This window comes from Onychostruthus taczanowskii, unplaced genomic scaffold, assembly GCF_017590055.1.
Source record: "Onychostruthus taczanowskii isolate IOZ18803 unplaced genomic scaffold, ASM1759005v1 scaffold21, whole genome shotgun sequence".
NCBI lineage: Eukaryota > Metazoa > Chordata > Aves > Passeriformes > Passeridae > Onychostruthus > Onychostruthus taczanowskii.
In genome coordinates, this window is record NW_024499351.1 from 4,253,333 (window position 1) to 4,271,561 (window position 18,229).

General features: G+C 41.5%; 1 long non-coding RNA gene across 1 annotated transcript in view; it reads right to left on the minus strand.

Annotated features, from left to right (window-relative positions):
• Positions 1-13,756: 13,756 nt before the first annotated feature.
• Positions 13,757-18,229, minus strand: part of LOC121335863 — a 60,382-nt gene continuing 55,909 nt past the window's right edge. The window contains exon 4 of the long non-coding RNA XR_005952660.1: positions 13,757-14,677. This is a non-coding gene — a long non-coding RNA (uncharacterized LOC121335863). The remainder of the gene's footprint in view (positions 14,678-18,229) is intronic.

The window sequence follows — 18,229 nt, forward strand, 5'->3', positions numbered from 1 at the left end:
ATTGACATATTCCTGTTAATAAACCTCTCAAGTGCAGGGTTATTTTCATTTTACCAAGGAAAAAGTCAAAGGGAGGTCAAAAGACCTACTGTCAAGGGTATAGGGTATAGAGAGTGTCCTTGCCAGAGCGGGATTTTGGAAGCTTAATCACTCTTCATCTCATCCTCAAGCAAGATGAAGCTGTTTTCTCACAATTTTTCTAAAATCAGTGCAACATTAAAAGCAAAAGGTAGCAGAAGACATCTCTCTTGACAGCACCTACTTCAACAATGGGTGTATTGATAGCCAAAAAAAAATTTTTTTTAAATAGTCCTTCTAAGTCCATTCATCTCCAGTGTTTCTTCCTTACTTTCTTGCCTGGAGTTCAGTCACTGTTGTAACAGTAAGTGCAAATTAAATTAAAAAGTCTAGCAAATCCAGCATAAATTGTTGCTTGGCTGTTCCCATTTTAGCTGGAAGTGATCAGTCTCCGATGCCATCGTGTCTGAGAATCAGTTGGAAAGATAGGGAGATTTTTCTGCCCACTGATAGCTGACCTTGCAGTTTTGGATTGCTGAGTAGGAGCTGAAACCTGACAGTTCATACAGTCCCAATGCCCAAATTATATAAAGAAAGGAGTTTGCAGTAAGAGTGGGGTTGAGACATGCAAATGATACGTGTTGAGCACTATGCTGGAAGGGCATGCAACTCATAAAATAGCAGTCTCTTGGTGGAGTAGCAGACAACACTTTGTGTATCTGCTCTATTTTACACATGCACATTTTAAATTAGATTGTACCATTTTGAGCACTTTTTTTTTTCTCTCAAAGACTCGTTATTACCATAATTTGTTCCTCAATAAAATCAAATATTCACTAATGTTTTTCATGTCAGATTAACAGGGGGGAATATTATTTTAGCACCACAGCAAATTCCATTAAGTAGAAGAAGAGTTTAAAGTCTTGTGCTTCTCAAGCTCCCGTTTTTAATTAGATCTCTTGTATCCTTATTTTGCATTGGGGGTGGGAATCCTTCAGAGCCCAACACATCAGTAAAAAGTACAAACTTACTCAGAGCCTATGGCTTTATTTCATTAGTACAGAATAGTTACATATCATTGTGAATATAATGCAGCATCTGGACAGTTTTTCGCTCTCTTTCACTGTTATTTCTCCCTTTAGCATTAAGAAATAGCATTTTCCTCTTTAACTCTTTTTCTAAAGTGTTGTGTACATCCAAACACCAGCATCTCCCCCTTGTTAAGCTCTCCAAAGTAACGCTGCTTTTGAACTGTAGGCCCAGCACACAGACGTGTGCAGAGATAAATCTTAATTTTATTTCTGTTCCACTGGTGGTGGGGCTGCATTTATCAAAGTTGAAACACACAAAAAGTACCTTTCAGAGATTATATGACATAAATTCTGATTGCAAAAATCAAAAGAGGGTATTTTTTAGCCTTGCAAAGGAGAGTGAAAAGGCTAGCTAGAGTAACTACTGAGAGATTGCAGTGCAGCAGAAGCTTTTATATAATGTCTTGAATCAGCAAGGTTTTTTCTGGCAAATGCCAAGATACTTAGCATGGCTTTGCATTTAACTATTCCACTGTCCAGCACATCTTCTTTCAAAACTGTGTTTTACAGAGATATTTGAGGTAACCAAAAGCTCAGTAATATAAAACAAATAAACAAACCACCAAAACACCAGAAAAAAACCCAACACAAATACATAGCACTTTCATCAGTACTTTATTTCTAGTTGTGTGAAATCTCATAAATCACCTCAGCATTTTGGAGAAGATGATGCTAATGACAAAGTGACTGGGTCTTGCACTGCGCAGTGCTAATGCTTCAGTGACCTCAGGGCCCAAGCTAAGAGAACACAGCATCATGCTGTATCTGAGAGGTATTTCAGTGCCTCAGGAAGCACTGAGCCATCATCACTGCATGGAGCAAGCACACGTCTGGACATGGAGTGCAGAGGAGACTGCAGGGATGAAGCACAAGCCAAGCAGAAAGCCATCTAATTTAACAGGCAGCCAGAAACAGCAAAGTAACTGTGAGCCCTGCCTTGCCTGCACCAGAACCCTGAAAATTCATGCTCTTGGTGTGAACACAAGGGAAGGCCAGAACAACTATGGTGGCGATTGGTACAGTGTTGGCTGGGCAGGCAGGATCAACTCTTTCCTTCTGCTGCCATCAGCTGTAGTAGCATCACCAAACCAGTTTCAGGAGGGTTGCCTGGCACTCTGTTGTTTGCCACTCTTGCCCTGAGTCTGTCTCCTTGGAACAGAAGATGATGACCCTAGCCACATTCCTTGCTAGAGGAAGATAATTGAGTTTTCCCAGACAGCAGAACTTGAGCAGAGCACAACCAACTAGTTCAGTCCATCCCCTTTCAAATCCTGTTTCTACCACAGGAGATATTACTTTGGCCCACCTGGGAATAGGAGACACAGAATTCTGCTCCTGGAAAGCACAGATCTTGGTGTGTTTGTGCATGTGGGAATTGTAACTTGGTAGTTTTGTCCTTTGTCAACATCGTCTTGAACAAGGTAACAAACAACTTAGGTCTTAAAACAACTGAGGTAGAAATAGAGTGAGGAAGAAGTTATTAGAATAACTAATACATAGTTATTGGAATAAAATTTCAAGGTTCAAGTCTGAGGGAGTAAAGGGATCAGAATCAAACTGGAATTTTCCTGACTGTGAGGAGTCGCAATCCAGACATCCTCTCTTTTCACTGGACATGTATGTTCAGGAGACTCTTGCAGTGCTGCAGACTCTTGAGCCTCTCTGTGCTGAACATTGTTACAAACTAATTTGATTTTTTTTCTCATTTTATTCTATGGACTGGCTAAGTGCTGTTTTGTGTAATGCAGGGAGCCAGGGGTCTAGTTAAGCATGTGTAGCCATTCACACTTACACTAAAGACCTGATCCCCTCAGTCTGCCATATAGAAACTTAAATGACTAAAAAGAAATCTGCCTTCAGCTCAATTGCTCCAAATTACAATTTGTTTTGCATTATCGAGGAACATGCTGAGGATCACCTGGAAAAAATAATAATTACCTCACTGTAAGCAGTGCTCTCAGAGCTCTCTACCATGTGGTTATTTTGTCTTATTCAGTATGCATCATTTTGATCTAAAATAATTTCTAAAAATACAGTCATTGCCTTCAGCTTTCATTCTGCTTAAACTATCACATAATGCTGCACATGGACTGTTTTCTTTCATTATCCCCGGCCACCCTGAGCTAGAGAGCATGCATTAACACTGCACCTCCTATAGAGCCACACATCTAAGCCAAGGATTAGAGCACAGGACCCAGCAAGCGAGCCACATTTGCATCTGTATGCTTGGCCACACTGATGCAGGGGAACAGGGTAAAGAGAAGCTGTCACTTGATTCAGTCTCTCTAAATAAATGAAGGCAAAAATACTTGATAAATGCATGATAATCAACACAACTGTATGGTGAAAGAATTATGGCAGGGAGGGTAAGGAGGAAACAGACAAGTCTATTTGTAAAATGCCATCCTAACAAGGAGAGAGCAAGAGTTATAAGATCACTCACCTAAATACCTCCCAGGATGTCTTCTGTGATTAAGGATTTGTGAGAGTTATTGAGTTTTGAATTAGATGCACTTTAATAAAACAGTAGAATGTTCTTATCTGATTGCACCTGTATTGATTGTGTTAAAGAGGTCTATCCTCAGATCAAGGTCAATGATTTTACATAAACTCCCTAGCTAGATGGAATTGCTAGCAGTACTTAGGACTCCCATAGTATGTCCACCTTTCAACATATGATAGCTACCTTTGAAACCTAGAACTGGAATGAACTTATTGCTCTTTCCATATTCTCTCTGTCTTCTAGCAGTACAGTACTTATTCTAATTAAAGTATACAATTAATTTGGAAAAGACCACTCCTGCTAGTAAACTCCCTAGCAATGGTCTTACCAGCTATAAAAGGAAGTTTTACACATATATTTAAACAACGTGTCACAGATTTAATAGCACCCTTGGCCATTTTGAAATGCTGTACTTCATGTAAATATCCTTCTTTACCCAAGGAAAATGGCACATTAATCTGATTCATTGTTCCATTGGCTTCTGTAGAGCTGATCCAGCTTTCTGCTGTGGTGTTATAATTTCGATGGTTTCTGAGTGATACGCTCGTATCTTTCCTCAGTAACTATAAAATATTTTATATATGTATGTAACTATATATATATATATAAATATAAAGTATAGTACATATAATTATGAACATGTATAACATTTAAAATTGCACATACCCACCTACGGCTTTTAGTCTGTTAGCTTACCCTGCTTGGGACCCTGAGTGCAGATCAAGGAGCACAGCTAGTCAAGATTCCTGCCAGTCCCCAGCTTTATTTTGCAGCAGATAACAAGCCCTTCAGAGCTTAGCTAGACCAGGAAGCTGCCCCAGTGAGTGAAGGTGCCAGCAGGCTGGTCAGGTTAGCAGTAGTGCATGAGTGTGTGGCTGTACCCCGTGGGATGACTTCAGCTTCACCATCAGCCCTGAGAAGAGATCAGCAGAGCTGTTCCAGAGGTGACAGAAGAACATCCTCCTAGCCACCCTCACCTGAACTCGCAGAGGGTGAAGTGGAGGAAGAGAACTGTTCAGTAGACTGTTTGCTGCTGATGGAGATGCTCAGCAAAGCAGAGGTGATCCTGGAGCTGAGGGTAAGAGCCTTTTGTATGGGCATAGTAAGGCTGCACTGTAGCTAGGAAGGGAAAGAGGCAGCCCTAAGCTGCCCCCTTCCAAACTCAGACTGAAGAAGTACTTGTCTTGTGAGTTTTGAAGATAAGTGACATCTTGCTCCCTGTGAGCAGGTGGGGAGATTTCCAGGTAAATCTGTGCCTCTTCAAATGTTGCAGGAACATTCTCAAGTTCATAGCAAGTAATGGAAACTGGGAAAATAGAGAAGTCTCCTGTCAAGTTTATAGGCTGGAAAAAGGACTGAACAGGATCCATAAGCTGGTTTATGCTGATGACTGCTGACAGACTGAGGCAGAGAATCTGAAGGGGACAGCTGCAGGGCTGTAAGATGGGCTTAGAGAGGCAAGGGTGCATTAGGGGTGCAGGTGTTGAGGCTGCTGGTGACCCAGATGGCAAGAGATTTCCTGAGTAATATTTCCAAATGTCACAACTGAAACACATGAAGGGGAAAGGCATCCCAATACCCATTAAAAGCAAGTTTTGTTCATGACAACATGAAGTCTGTCAGCAAGGCAAGGAAAAGCTGCCACCGCAACTCCAGATGGAAATACATCCTGTCCACATAAAATACAGCTCAAGAGCTTGTTAGATTTTTCTTAACTATCCTGCTAGTTTTTCTGTGAAAATTTCAGCCCCAGCCACAGACACAGCAGGAAAGGAGGATTTAGGAGAAACAAGTTTGCCAAGGGCATCTGGAGATTTCTCTGGAAAGTCTCATGCTTCTGCATGTCCCAAGCTTCAAAGACCACCTGGCCAAGATGACAAGCACCCAAAGGAGGAAAAAAGCAAAGCACTCACTGCTATCTTTGAGCCAAAAAAATCACATTTGCTATCTGTGGCAAAGGACACCAATAAGAATCCTGTCTCCTCTTCAGCAGGCACATTTTCATGAAGGGTGGGATTTCATTTGGATGATACATTGACTCCCATCTGTTTGCCATATTTTCCTGGTGCTGCTAAGTGCTGGGGAGGAGAGAGTGTGTTCATTTTTGAGTTTCCTTCTCTCTGAATCAGCCAGTTAGAGTGAGAGCAGAAGGGAATTAGATGCTGCTTCTCAGCCAGTAGAACATGGTTCAGACAGGACTGTGCTTGAGCACTGACTGGTCACACAAATTTTCCTGGATTATCTGTTAACATGTCTGCCTCAGCAGCTGAATGTTCTCTGTCCATCAGCAGGTAAAACACACAGCGAATTTTGCTCAGAATTGAAACAAAGATAAAACACTTCTTATCACTGATGAGTTGGATCCCTTTTCCTTGCAATTCCACTGAGCTACTGAGATACAAGATACCTAATCCTATTCTTTCATGCACCAGCTTCTTATTTAATTTCTCACTAATTAACTTAATGCAAGAAGGTATTCATAAGCTTTAGAACAGGCTCAGCTACTTGTTTCCCTGCTGTAGCACTTACACGGTCTAATAGAGAAGGAGCTCCTGATGCAATTCCAGGCAGCAACATTGCTCTTTTACTGCTGCTCAGCACGGACTTTGATTTTCTCTCATTTGGCAAGAATGAGCAGAGATCTCCTTCCAATAGACAGGTAGTGTGATGAGAAAGGTCTAAATTCTGGGGCTTAGAGGAAGGAAAGAAAATTAAATGAGCAAGAGGAAGTGGCTTCACAGGAGCACAAACCATTAGATCAATTCATTAAATGAAATAGAGCAAGCATGTTGCTCTAAAAGATTTGTACCACAGCAACCGCAAATTTTTAGGGCTTGGAATATGATGTTTGCCATTTATCCTAGCCTCATTTTCATTTCTAGGAGCTGTAGGAAAGAAGTAAAAAAAAAGCTGAAGACTGACTGTCTTCTCATCCTGTGAGAGACAGTCCTGCATTTGTGGGAATCTTCAATGTTTTTGAGAACTTGGCCATGCTGGCTTTAAATGAGGAGGTGTGGGGCAATTCATCAGAGTCCCCCACAAATGCTTAGGCAACGTGCAACAGAGAGGCCAGAGGTAAACTCCTGGGCTACTCACCTGTGCTGAGTGTCCTGCTACAGGAGAAGCACTGCCACTGCTTCCCGTGCTCCAGGATTTTACCCTGGCCCACTTTTACCTGTACAAGCTGCCTTCATTTTCAGAGCAGTCAAACCCTGCAGTGCCTTAAAGGAAAGTCAGAACAGCAGCCCAGGTATGTCAGGTAATAGAATGCAAAGCTGAAGAACTGGAACAGACTCTTTCATTAAGTTTCTGTTATGACAGAATCAAGATCTTTTTAGTGCCAGCAGCTAATCATACTTGTCCTTCGCCCCTGGTCTACTGACACAATGGAACATGGTCAGGGCCTTTTTCTAGTAGGAAAAACATCTGGGCTGCCAGAGAAACTCCCAGGGACTCTTGTGCTCTAGACATGCAAATATAAACCAAATCTCCTCATTTCTTCTTTGGATCAGGCTCAAGGAAACTATCCCAAACCTGCTAAATCCAGGGGTCAAATAGAATTTACCTGTCTGGACAGAAATAAGGGGGTGTGAGTAGGGGGTGTCAGATGCAATTTTGCTATGGAGTTGGCAGAGTTTTGAATTCAGGTTGGGTGTCCTTCAGGGTTTCACTTCAGCACTCTCCTGCTAGTTTAACCCAAGAAATTGCAGGTACTCTTCTTCTGCAGCCTTTGCGGCACAGTCCTGTACCTTAGTGTTGTGGGTACCTCAATGAATGACAGAGAAGTCAGGGAGAATAAATTATGACATTTTAGAACTCATAGTGACACTTTCAGTCTCATCAAACAGTCTGCATTAGGTATTTGTGTATGTCTTCACAAGTACTAGGGCTGGAGACATGCCTTTTTTCTCCTTTTTAAATGAAAGGAAAGACAGAGTTATCCCTCAGGATGTCTGTCTGCAATCAATAGAGATACAGCAGTAGGCACTGTGGTTGCAATAAGCCAGAACTAGGAATAAGAAACCAACTCAAATCAAATATCTGTCAAGTCTTCCCTAAACTAGGAATGTAAATGTCTCCAGTTTCTATAAGCACACATTGGAAGCAATCACTATATGTGGTAAAAAAAAATAGTCTGAAGCCAGTCAAAGAAAGTTCAATGTATGCGCATAAAAGGAAAGATCTGAGATCTCTCCTTGAAGATCTTTCAGGTGTGAAAACATACAGCATGCTTTCACATCCAAAGCACTAAGCTCCCATTCCAAAAATCAGCATCGTCCATTATGTGCTCTAAGCAGCCCAGCTGAAGGGGAAAATGGGCTCAGAGGCCAAGGACACATGGTGCTTGCCTGCCCAAAGGATGCCTGGTCTGGCCTCCCACACTGGCACGCTGTCTGTATCCACGGAGCACTTGTCTCCCAGCAGCTGCTAAATGGGCTGACACCTTTTGTCAGCAGAGACTTCAACATGAAAAAATCAAAAGACACTCAAAAAAGAAAAATAGAGGAAACTGCAAAGCACATTAAACTCCAACTGGGACAGCAAAACATAAACTGGGGTGGGGAAGGAAAAAATAGAAGCTGTTGCTTATGTAGGAAACAGCAAATGCTTCCAGGGCCACATGATTTACCTCTGCTGCTGAAGGCTTGTTTAAGTTTAGGGAAGAAAAAGCTCTTATAAATAAGACTTATATACAGAGATGTGCATAGTTTGCTATGGCTCTCCTTTGCTAGTATGTTTACACTTTCCCTTTCCTATTTTTAGGAGTGGTTTTGTTCTTCCAAACACAAACAGGCAAAACTGGATTCATTACAGGCAGATAAGGCAGAACCCTCTGAACCCAGGGGGCTGGGACCCAGTCCCTCAGCTTCTCTACATCTTTAGACATAGCTTTATGCAATGAGCCACCTCTCCTACCCTCCTACCTCGTTTTCAGAGTTAGGCGATAGGAGGAAGAGAAGCACTTCCAAAGGCTGACTGAAGTTTGGCAAGGATAATCAAACCAGGGTTTTCTATAGTTACAAGGGAGAGACAGAAATCCTCTAAAGTAGGATTTTGGAACAGGAGCCCAGCTTGGCTGTTTTAAATCAATTCTCCATGTTTCAAGCCTGATTCCCCTTCCTGCCATGTGGCCTGTGGGAGAAAGTTGAATTTTGAATGAGACTCCAACCAGGGGGGAAAGGTAGAGAGCCAGGAGGGAAAGCCAGAGAGCCATCATCACTGGGAGCCTCCAGCTGCTCCTGGAGCCTTTTATACAGTTTTGACTGGGTTGTCAATTTGTGCTAGTGGGCTGCTTCCTCTAGCCTGCATCACAGTTTTCTTGGAGCATACATCTTTCCTAGCTTCTTTTTCTCACTTCACTTTCCCTCCTTTTCCATTTCAGCTTCTCTTCTTGGGAAACCTCCCATGTTCAGCCCTCCACCAACCTCAGTGCCAGCACACTGGCTGCTGTCTCCCACTGAGAGCTCCACGTCTCCCTTCTGCTGTGTGTGGCCAAGCCAACACCACAGCTCAGGCTGCTGTGCAGAGAGCAGGACCTGGCTGCTGGCTTGGCTGTGCAGCACCTGGGGCAGTAGAGACTGTTCTTGGCCGCTTGTAAGGCATGACTGCAGCAAACAGGATGTCGCAAGAGAGACATATGCAGAAACCTACGCAGTCTTCCACTTGAATATATGATTGTGCCAGGCCTCAGAGTCCCAAGTGGATGCCTAGAGAGTCTGGGGAAGGAGACGTGAGCACTGAACCCTTTCAACTTCACTTTGTGTGTGTTTGCTTTATGAAAGCCACACACACACACACCCCAATCAATTGTTTTTTTCATGAGACTCAGATAAACAGGAGGTGATGCTGCTTTAAGTCAGCAAGAGTGAATAAGAGAGATAACAAAGGCAACAGGATAAGGAAGCCCACATCAATAAGATGAGAGCATAATTTTTCTGTCTTCTGGAGCTTTCTCACTTTAAATGTCTTGCTTTCATTTTTTCTTGTGTGTTAATAATCATAAACCAAGAAACTAACACACCCATTCTCTGTGCCAAGTTATCTCCTTAGGTGTGCAATGTAAAAAACAAAACATTGAAGTTATTATACTAATACAGATAGGGAGAGACAGTAGTCTGATCTGCATTTGTGGGATCAAGCAAGATCAGCATAAATTCCTAATAATAGCACAATTGCATTGTACTAGAGTTTGTATACTGCTTTCAATATACTAGTTTCAAGCCTATATTTAAAGCAGTGCAAACACTGCATGTAGGCTAACCCTTTGGGAGTATGTTTTTTTCTCTTCAAACAATTGTAATCAAAGGAGCAGTACTGACCCCACTGCAGTCAGTGGGAGTTTCACTAGACATTGTTTTCAGAAGTTCTTTCAGCTCCTGGAAAAATTTCTGTTAAGTCAGAAGGCTTTCATAGTGCAAACAGCTTTTCGAGGTTAAGGAAAAAAAAAAAAAAAAAAAAAAAAAAAAAAAAGGAAGAAAAAAAGGGAAATAACACCGACTGATCAAAGGCAAATCTATGTCTTCGACGCCTACACACACATTAACACCTCATTAACACTACTTGTACCTACAGAAGAAGTCAAGGATGGGAATGGCTCTGGCACAAAGTAAACAAGTCCTAGGCAGAAATACTTCTTTTTTCTTCTGATAGTACCAGAAATAGTTGGTCCTTGACTGCCGTAGCTTTATTCTTACCATTTATGAGAACACAAATGAAAGAGTCCAACATTCAGTGATAAAGAGTTTCTATATAAGAACTCATAACAATCATGACAAAAACAACAGCAGCAAATTGAAGAGAATGAGATGGGGCCGGGGGGGGGTGTGTTTAAGCATAGTATCCATTTACAGCATGGTAAAAATAACAGAATAGTCATTTGGAGAAATAAGCTTCAAAAGTGTCATAAAACTTTGCAAATGCTTCATAGCCCTGAAGGCAAGACATCATTAGAAACTGTGATAGCTCAAATTCTCTATTGATAATTCTCAGTTCTCCTGGGATTTCCATTCTCACAATATAGTGCCACACTTCTGCCAAGAAGCAGAACTGCTGCTTCCTCTTCCTACCTCCACCTGCTCCCAGCCACTTTCCTTACCATACCTCCAGCTCAGCCATCTTTGCAAACCTTTTCAAAACACTAAACTGGCTGAAAACAAGTGTGTTAAAAGTACACAGTGGAAGACCAAGATGGTTTGCTGCCTCAGTGACCTGGAGAGCTGCAGCCTGGGCAGGCAGAGTTAGCAAGTTCTCAACTTGTGTGTCACTTGGTGCTCCCAAAGCTCCTCCACTGAGCAGTGCAGTCAGGACAAGGATGTGCTTGTGCATACGTGTGCAAGCTGCTGACAAGAGAGTCCTTCATTAAGGCAACCATCATTATCTGCCTTTCTGTATGTTTTATTTTGCCAGGGCTTAAGATGGGGGTAGGATCTGCTAAAGCTGTGCAGGATCTGGGGTTTTACTGGGATATCTTGTACCTGATCATTAGCAGGCAGAAAGAGAAAGCAAGCCTTCTTTGGGCTCATGCTGAATCTGCACCCATTTCACTTCTCTAAAACCAATTTTGTTAAACCAGATCAGATGTTCTTATACTGACTTAGCTAAAATCAATTCCTAATTGATTAAAGCTAACTTGAAATAAAATTGCCTAGGCTATAATAAAGGGTGACCGTAGCAATTTAACTGACTGGATTTAAAATAACCCCATCAATTAAGCAGCTACAACTGTCGAGCTTTTCATGGCAGAATTTGCTTCCTCCTCTGTGCTCAGGAAGCATTAAGTGCAATGGGGACCTAATCCCAATTAGTGCAGCAGAGCACTGCTGTGGGAAAGCAGTAACCAATCCAGAGAGAAGCTCATCATGCAAGGCACTGGGCTGGAGAACTGGGTTCTGCTTTCAGCTTTCCAGTTAGCCGCTTGCAATGCCTCAGGCAGGATATTCTCCCTCCTTGCAGGTTATGAGCAGAGAAGGCAAATTCCTGGAGACAGGAGCTGTCTTATACCTTGGATTTGCAGGGCACTTTGCACCAAAGGGCTAAGTCTTGTCCAGGTCCTTGGAATGCTGGCATTAACTAAATATTTGTCTTTGCAAACTGAGGAACACCAGCCTTGCACTTTCTCAACAGCTCAGTAAATTTTTTTTTAAACTTATATGTGTTCATAGGTGAGACAAATTTAAGCCAAAGTTTGATTTTCTCCCTTTTAATGTCTTGCGTCCTGCTATGAAGTCACATCCATATGGAAAAAATTACACACATAAGAAACTGTCCCAGCTACAAACCTGCTGATGAAATTTGGCTCCTGTGATTTGGTTTGTTAACAACACATTTGGATCCTCTCATAGGAAGAGTCTGCAGTACAGCTGAGGTTTAGCACCAGCTCATAAACAAGGGTTTGGGGAGGGGTATAACACTTGACTGCTTTCTCTGTTTTTCCTGTGTCCATTGGAGCTATTCCTGCCAAGCTGGAGCCAGCACCAGGTTCAAAACGCCCCAAATTTTTAGCAGACAGCTCTATTATGCTCCTAAATTATATGAAGCTCTGTAAACAGGTGTTTGAAGCACTGAGCACCGAACATCTTCTGTCTGTGAGAACAGCACCTTCTACCTGGTACACCAGTCAGTACTGGGAATGAGGGTGGCTGAATGCTGCTGCCTTCAGGGAGGTGCATCCATGCAGGCCAGCAAAAGTTACACAAATCATCTCCTTCAGTCCGCTCTGCTGCATTTCTTTTCTCTGCCAGCCCACAGGGAACTGAAAAATACCCAAACTACTTAACTGCTTATTCAGAACAGACATGAGCCAAAGCTGGAATGGGTTATGCAAACTGTCCTGAAGACCGGATTTGCTGGTAAAAAAGGATTCAAATCCAGGCCACCCTGTCTTTGTTTCTGCAGAACCAGGAGTCAGACAGTGATTTTCTCAAAAACAACCACAATGGTCTACTTCATTTCCACATTTTGATTCCATGGTTTGCCATCCATCCCACACAACATCCTTTCCCTCTGCCTGCCAATCACTACTTCACACTTCCAAAATGTATTTACCTTGTATTAGCCGTATAAAGACGGCTTTCTTCTTTTCATGGTCCTGCTCAAACTGAAATCTATACTGACCTCCATATAGAACAATGATGTTTATTAGTTTGCATGTTCACATTTATGCCTAAAATCTAGTTCATGGCCAGTGAGAGAAAATTTCCAAAAACCTGAAATTGATTCCTTTGTTTTGTTTTGGTTTGTGGGGGGTTTTTTTTGTGGGTTTTTTTTCCCATCAGTAATTAGTTACCTACTCAAGAAATTATCTAAAAACTTTTAAATTTTGAATTCTCTTTAAGGAAGTAGAGTAAACAATGGTGGAATTCTGGTGAAAGATATATAAGTGACTTATTATTTCCAAGTATGAGACTAAAACAAGACATGTACCTTTGTGTGGTTATGTATCAACATACTTACATTGTGCCTCTGTGTGTACACACACACATGTACATATGGATTTACACTCTTTGCACACAGAATTATTTAGGTACTTGAAATAGATTTAAGTTGCACAATTCAGCCTAAATCAAGTTTGAATCTTCTCAAGTTTCTGAGGTATTTGAATCTAAGCCTGGTTTTCAACACATAAAAAAACAAGTCCTATTCAAATTTAAGAATCCATTTAAGGCTCAAACATTTCTCACCAGTAACCTTTCCCAGAGTGGCAATGAAATTTGAGCTTTGCAGATGAGACAAGGTCACGTGAAAAAATACAGGAACATTATATCTCTACAAGGTTGACATAGGAAGATGGCATTCGAATAAACAATTAGGACTTCTGCTAGTGTAAATCAGCATATCTGCATGGAAATCAACATACTACACAAAGAAACACAGCAATTTCAAACTAACATTTTTATCCTTTGTTATGAAAGGGAACAATACTAAGTCAATAAAGTAAAATGACAACTCTTTTAAATTGATTTCTTTAAGCATTGACAGGAATGTCACTTTTTCCTCTGTGTAATCAATGAACTGCCTTTGTGTAGGTTTTCCACTCAGTAACAAAGGACTGTGTACATGGATGTGAATAAATTATGAGAAATTGTATGAAAAATCAGGAATAAGAAGGAAGCCTAGAAACAAGTGCTGCTTTAGAGACATCTTTTATTTTTGCAATTGATCACATTCCAAGTTGAAGTTGTCCCTTTCTTATCAGCCTTAATATAGATTTCTCCTAGCTGCAGTTCCAACACTTAAACACAATAAACCATTATGCTCACATGTTAAAACATAGTTGTATTAAATGTCCTGCTGAAGACAATTAAATCCTTTTGAAGGCATACTGTTTTTTTCCGGCTCTAGCCAAGGCCTGGGCAGCCCTGAGCACCAAGGAGGCTGAATTGTCCTCACACCTCCTCACTTAGGGGCAGCAGCAGCCACAGCATCAGCACTCGTCTCTATGGCACTTGGTGTGACAGCCAGCCCTCTGCCTCTATCAGTTTGATTTGCAGTTTACCACAAGGAACTGCAACAGTTTGCACTTGAATAATAAATACATAAATAAACTGGCATGAATAACACTCCTGGGAAATCAGCAATGAATTTCCAGGTCTATTTCTTACTAGGAGAGAAAAAAAAAGGGAGAGAGAGAAAGGGAGAAGATAGATTACTGGGAGAGAATTATGCTCCAAACCTTTCCTGGTCATGGAGTATTGACAGAAAAAGAAGTGCTGAACTGTGGGCTATTTGGAGATGCATTTGTCAGTCGGTGCACAGCTTCCCCAAAATCTGTACTTTGTATTTGCTTAATGCTATTAGATATGAGAAAGTCTTTTAGAAAACAGAGATGAAAATTATATCTGAAATTAGTATTTCTGTCTGTTTTTCCTTCCTCCAGGCTATTTCTACAAATCAGATATTGTGAATTCTTATCTTGCTCCCAAACCAAATAACTCCAGTGAGTGGCAAAGGCAGGGTTTGAAAGAGGGATCTCCAATGGTCTGTGCCTCAGAGCTGCAGTTTATTCTCTTCCTCCTCAACTTTGAGGCTGCTTCATTAACTTGGACTTATATTCCAGCCTCAGCTCCTGTTGTAGAGAGAAGAAAAAAAAAAAAAACTATAAAAGAAAACTTCATCATGATCCAGCCAGACCTTGAAAAATTAGACCCACGGAAGAAAAGAATACAATCGGAACTCGCAAAGACATTTTTTTATTGGCCTTGTAATTTCCTCACTAAACACGCTTTTAGCAGCCTACCCTTCTCAGAATCTTAATTATCTGTCGGCCCCTCATAATGGCCCCATTCATGTTCTTCAGAGCAAAAGCACTGTGGTATCACAAACACAGGAACTCAGAAGATACAGCATGTTCCTGAGGAAGGGCTGCACACCCACAGATAGCTGGCAGAGGGAATTTGCTACTTGGAGAACATAACACAAATATGTAGATTTTTTTTTCCCCTCTTTCATTTTTTTCCTTTTTTTTCCCCTGAAGCAAGAAAGAAGAGATGCTGTGCCTGAGCTGTGTATAAGGCAACAAAAACAAAAACAAAAACAAAAAAAAAACAAAAAAAACAAACAAACAAACAAAAACAAAAAGCCCTCTGATATACAGTTCTGAAAGAAAGTAAATATTATAGGTTCTCCATCTCTCTCCTGCACAATTTCTGACTGTTCATTGACTACCATAAATTAGTATGACTTGATATATTGTAAAGGCTGGAGACATTTTATGAGCTTCTGAAATCTTTTCCAACAGGAAATGTGAAGCATCACTTACGGTTCAAGATTAAGATTTTTTTTTTGTTTGATTTGTTTGGAAATGAACCTCATGCTGAAAATATTTCATTTAAATCAAAACTAAGAACACCAAGTTGGTCAGCATCCTTGGGAACTGGACATTTTTAGTGATTCAGGTACATACTTATACAGACCCTTTCTATGATAAAAGAAAGAAGAAAAACACTATCACTAGCTCTGAGTCTGCTACTTCCCACTGATAAATGTTCTCCAGGTACTTTTTGTAATCAGTTTTGCTTCTTAAATTTGCAGTCTTACAGAAAGAAAAAAAAAATAAAATTAAAAAAAAATTTCACACCAAACAACAACCCAAACAAAACAAAACAAAACAAAAAAAAAAAACCTGAAACCACATGTGATGCAAAATACACTCCAGAAAATTATATTATAATCTCATTAAATAAAAATTTTGCCAAAAAGCTGTATCTTCTGTAATAAGTAATGTAAGAATTTTACCAAAGTATTCACTGTTCAGGGGAAATACCGACTTTGTATGTCCACACTTGTCTTGGGATGACAGTTTAATTTGACATTCCAATAGAAATGGTCCCTTTTATTTCAGGATCTGCTGTCTCAGGTCTACTCATTAAAGATTGACCAAGGTCCTAGGGATAACTTTAGGAATACCTGCCAATTTTTATTTCAGCAAATGTGCTCCCTCCAGAACTGGTGGGCTAGCCAAACACCATGACCCATATTCCTAGCTGGAATAGCAAAATAAAAGTGATCCCAGAACAATGATAAGAATGATGGGTGGCAGAAAAAAAGAGGGGAATATGTTCATGCAGAAGTCTTGCAAAGTAAATTTTAATTTGGATCCAGTTCATCACACCTAAAATTTGTGTTTTGATATTAAACCTGTTATATCTAGTAAGTACAGATGTGATCCAGGTCTATTTGCATATCAGAAATATCCAAATTTAAAACAAAGCAAACAAAAATAAAAAGCCCACCCACAAACAAGGATACCTAGAGGTATTTGGACCTCGGAGGGTGAGTATGTATAGACAACACCACCCTGAAGACCTTCAAGCAGTAAGAAAAGGAAAATCATTACCAAAATTGGGTTTTGGGGCAGGACTCCTTCCCAGAGTCCTGTTTTTAACCTCCAGGGAGGCCACCTCAGAGAGAACTGAAAGCCAGGGGCTCCTCACAGGCATCCAGCTGCCTGTGCATGAGCTGCTTTAGGGCCCAGTTTCAGGCTGTTCGTGCTCCAGGAGCCTCACGACATGAATGTGCCCCAACCCACCACCACCACACCAGCACCCTGCAAGCAAGACAAAGGAACATAAGAGAAAGAAACAGATGTTTTCAGTCATCAGGAAAATGTGTCCTCCAGAAGAGGGTGAAGAGCAGAGTGTGTGTGTGTGTCTGCCAGGCTACCCAACTGCACCTGCTCTAGACTGGTACAGTAGCATGTCTCCACATGAATAATAAATTCCTGTGTTAAAGGGGGGATCACTAGAGAGAATAGATTGAAGGAAAGCTCAAGTTAAACAGTGAGAAATTCACCTAATACTTGCATTTACCAACTGAAGCCCAGAGTTTTGCATCTCTAGGCAGAAAGAAATTGACCTCTTCACAGAAGTGGTGCACTGAAGATGTTTAATAAATTGCTTCAGAAGCAGAATCAGTTCTGAACTTAACACAGGTGTCTCAGGGAGGAAAAACGCACATAAAAGCACTGTGCAAACTGCTGACAGCACTAGCTATGTGAGAGACAATCAAGGTACTTAACGTTTTAAAACACATGCCCTGCATAATAACCAATACTTCCAGAAGCCTCTGTCACTCTTCCAAGCACTGAATTAAGAGAAGTGTCGCTGTACCAGGATCATAAAACATATCCTTTAATCCTCTTGCATAAATGCATGTGTTCTGAGATGAAGAAATGTGAACTCATATTCTTCATGTATCCAGGGGCTATTTTCCCCCTGAGAAGTTGAGGGGAAAGGGAGAGCAGGGCCACCACACAATTGATTTTCTACAAACACATTTAACCTTTAGCAGCTGTGAACAAAGTAGCTGGAGAAGTGCAGAGTGCTTGCTTCAGAGGTGAGGCTTAGGAAATCAGAAATTCTTCTCTCAGCCCAGGATGAATTGCTTTAATGGCCATACTGGAGAGGGTATGAATACAAGAGAGAATGGGGGACGAGAGATGGGGAGGTGTCTCCACAATATTTTCTGCAGAAGCACCTCCTCAATAGTTTCCCTGAGCCGTTGCATCTGAGTCTACTAATAATACTCACAGCTAAAATGTGCATGAATCTTCTCATGAACGTTTCCCTCAATGAGTGCTGTGCAGCATCAAAGAAACAGTGCTTAGGCCACAGGTGATGGAGGCTCCCACTGCCCAGCTTCCCGCCCAAGCAAAGGCTGATGGAAGCAGGGTGACAGGAGCTCTGCAAGAGGCAGTAGTTGAAAAGGCTGGTAATAGTTTCTCTAGCCCTTCATTTCTAGGTCACTGGGTTGAATGCAGAAGCACACATCAGTCAGCTTCATCTCCCTCGCAGTCACAAGGAGCCTACATGAAGGGAGGCAGTGCTTTCAGCCTAGCTTCTCCCAAGCCTCTCCTTCCTCCCCGTTGTGAGCCCAGGCTGACTCCCTCTGGGACAGTCTCCCAAGGAACACATAACAGCAAATCAGCAAATCAGCATAAGGTGCTGCTTCCTGACACCTAAAATCCTCATTTATGTTAGGCAGGTGGTGTGTCCTCATCACAGTAAATTACAACTGTCTTTAATTCCTGACCAGCTTGCCCGCACTCAGGCCGTTAATGTACCTGCACCGGGCGCACCTCGCACACCCCGCTGCCGCAGCTGCTCTCTGCGAAAGCAAA